Source organism: Pteropus alecto, unplaced genomic scaffold (assembly GCF_000325575.1).
Source record: "Pteropus alecto unplaced genomic scaffold, ASM32557v1 scaffold398, whole genome shotgun sequence".
Lineage (NCBI taxonomy): Eukaryota > Metazoa > Chordata > Mammalia > Chiroptera > Pteropodidae > Pteropus > Pteropus alecto.
The window spans coordinates 6440625-6444138 of NW_006442497.1; the positions used below are offsets into that span (position 1 = coordinate 6440625).

The 3514-nt window shown below is 45.8% G+C and overlaps 1 protein-coding gene across 1 annotated transcript in view; it reads left to right on the forward strand.

Annotated features, from left to right (window-relative positions):
• SHISA6 (shisa family member 6) overlaps positions 1-3514 on the forward strand; it is a 275677-nt gene that overhangs the window by 7258 nt on the left and 264905 nt on the right. The window lies entirely within an intron of this gene.

Here is a 3514-nt window from a genome sequence, read left to right on the forward strand (position 1 = left end):
TGCTCAGCCTGGAGGACTTGTTCTTTTAAACCCTGTAGGCAGAACTCTCCGAGTTAACACTTCTTGCTGTGTTAAACCTGCTGGGCATCTTTCACTGCTTACATTAGGGAGGCGGTGGGGGCTGTCTTCTACCAAAACTTATGCCAAGAGCTCAAAATATGATAGTCCATGGTTTCACCCTGACTCCTACCCCACCACTCTAGCTCCCGGTGAGCCCTTTGGGAAGTCAAAGCCCAGAGAACAGGAAATCAGCCTCTTTTTTTTTTTTTTTTTTTTTACTAACTGTAGGAACAAAGCACCCAGTGGATGTAAACTTAGCTCTGCTTCCAGTCGCCTTTTGATGATGAATGGTTGGACATGGTACTACAGAGTCCTTTCAGGGAACCGTGCCCTAGGAAATGCCTTCATTTCTGGCATATGGTGTGTGCACTGCCTTAATAACCAGGACAACCCTCCAGATCAGTCCTGCTTCTGAGTTTGCCCAGCAGGCGCCCACCCTGAGCCATACACCTTTAGCACATCTCTGCACATTATCATTTTAGCCTGAAAACCAGACCAAAATGTCCCTCACTGCTGTGGACATTAATCACTTGTACCTCGATGAAGAGAGAGAGAGGCAAATAGAAGTTTCTGGGCATGATTCCCCCCGCCCCCTACCCCTTGCTATTGTGGATGTTGAGAAAAGATGATATTCCCTGGCAGGTTTTATTGAGTCAGATCCTCAAAGTGTGGGTACTTCAATACTGACAAACTTGATGTCAGAATTAGGGTGCTTCCAGGAGTCCCTTTTATAATCCTCAACTCATCACCCTAAGGTCCCACTGCCCTGCATCCCACTCCCATCTTATTTCTAAGGTAGTGAGTCTGTGCCTGGACTGGTCCCAGAAACTGATGGAGAAATTGTGACAAATGATCCATGGTCAGTGCTGGTTCTCAAATGCAGAAGATAGGTGAGACAGACAGCAAAATAAGGACAAGATACTCCCTGGGGCTTATTTGATGAAGAATTCTCTCTATTGGCTCACATTGGATAGAAGAGAAGGAATTGCTGGTGGGCAGATGTACCTAGTTCTTATCATTTCCCTGTCTCTGCTTCCAGGCCCAAAGGGTATCTCCTTTCACCTTCTCCTGTGGTCCTGGCTTCTCATCACAACTTCTTCTCTGACTGTGGCCTCCTTCTGGTTGATTCTTACAAACCTTTCTCTGGGTTTCTTTCCTCTCTGAGCCTTTGTTCTTTGCTCTCTTAGAGAGAGCTGGCCCCTGCCCTGACCTTGCCACCTCCTACAGAGTTTATTCATCATTACTTGAAAGGACACTGATAGTGTTTGGATGCTGGCAGTTGGCCTGTGCTGTACTGGTACTCTTAGTATTTTCTCCCCCTCCACTGACCTTCCCCCCACCAAAACTAGGGTAAATAGTTTGTGTATGGGTGTATGGCTTGATGGTGATGCCTTTAGGGGGCAGGAAAGAGAGGTAACCATGGAAAGGGAGGTGAATTTCAGCCCTCAGACCATTATGTAAATATGGGATATTTTCCCCTCAAATTCACCTCCTAATTTTATTCAGTTCACAGAACCTCTTACAGCAGCTGCAGTCTTGCCTGATCAGTACTTTGGAAACTGTCATATTGGTACTTGTTAGGTAGGGGACCAAGCTTGTCCCTGTGTTTGTGGGGGAGGAGACAGAACATGAAAGATCCATCTAGAACTCTTCATGAGTGACCTTGAGCTGTTCGGGGAAACTTATTTTTCAATTCTAGGTAACTCAGGCTCAACAGCATCCCATCTCGATCTCTTCCCAAGCATGTCAGGGTAAGTATGTATATTGCAGAGAGCTGCTCACTGACTCCTGGTTATGCATGTTAACCATGACTCCTCTCACTTTGCTCACACCTCAGAGGTCGCTGCTTGCTCTTCCGGGGATTTTATTGTGCAGAATGACTTCTTGGGGAATTGGGGTAGGGAAAAGGAGAGAGTGACAGAAAAAGCGATATTTACCATAATGAGTTTTCCCAGGGAAACTAAAAGGGAGAAAAAAGAAAGTATACTCTTCAGAGGTCAGCTGAGAAATTGGAATGTGCACTCAGTTATATAGTTCTTGAACTACTTCAGCAAAGACTTTTCCTTTCTGAAAAGTCAAGGAGCTTATTCTTGTGTGATTCTCTTTGAAGATGTAGTAGGGCAAGCAGGGGCTGAGTGAGGAGGAGAACTGCCTCATTGAAAGGGATATTTGTGGGAGTGTTAGATGGGGCGAAAAGAAGGATGCTATCCCAAGATCAGCTGTCTGCCTCCACCTGGGTTCCCAGGCTGGCCAGCCTTCCACCTGCCCTTGAGCACTCAGTCCTTAGAGCAGGGCTTCCTTTCACCTCTCCAGCCTTGAAAGGAAGAACAAATTCAGACTTTTCCAAAAGTGATGAGATCTTGCCATCCTGCTTCTGTGTGAGAAGTCAAGGTCTGAGGGGAAACAGCTCTCTGTTGATTCTGACAGATGAGCATAGTCACACTGAGCTGAACCACAGGGAAGAGAAAGAGATGGGCAGAGGAACCCCATGCGCAGAACCTGGAGAGCCCCTGATCATTGGGCACCCACCTTTCCCAACTCAAACCGCATTTGCCATCAGGATCTAAAATTCACCTTTCCCTTCTTTTCACCTGTCCAGGCCTAGGCTCAAACTGATGGACTGCAGGCATCAGAAGATTTTAATGTTTCATGAGCAGTTTTTGCAATGCTTTCCCGGGGCTGTTTGTTCAGCGAGGGACTGCCAGTTTTCTCCAAGGACAGGGGCTCTGCCTATGAAATGCCCTAGGAAATTGGCTCCCTTTTGATATTTGTGCTAGCTGCCTCACATTCAAACCTGTTCCTCCTTACTAAGTTGATTCATTAGTGTCTTAGAGACGAGATTCATTCTGGGGAAGGAACTGTGTGCCTTTTTTTTTTTAAATGGCTAATTAACAGATGGGTCAGGAAGCTATTAGGATGCTGAAGATGCAGTTGATGAAGTCAGAGCTGTCCTGGGCCCTCCTACTGCCTGCACAGGGATGGAGGGGATGGCGGAATTGGAGGGTGGTGGCAGAGAAGTGCTCAGGGCTGTGGGAAGAAAAAACTGAGCAGATGTTTTTAGGAAAAAGGAAAAGTATTAGGAGGTGACCCCTATAGCCATCAAAGGGGCCCTTTATCTTTGGTTTCCTCTGCTTATTTCTAGAAGAATCAAGGCAACACTTCGTTCCACATTTTCTTCCTCTAGAAATTAATTACAAACCCAAGCTCTGTTTTTTCCTTGCAGAGACATAACTCCAGGACCACTTTGCTGGATGTTTAGTGAGTTCTCTTCCTGGGTTCCTGGGCAATGAGTTGTCAAATCACCCCAAACACTCCGTTTTTTTTTTTTTTTTTTGAAGCACTGTGGGCTCATTATAATGAATTGATCTAAACAGAGAATCTACTTGCTTTTTGCTTCAAATTTAGCAATTGGAAGGAAAGAAAAACAGCGTCTTGCCTTGGACTGAAAATCTTA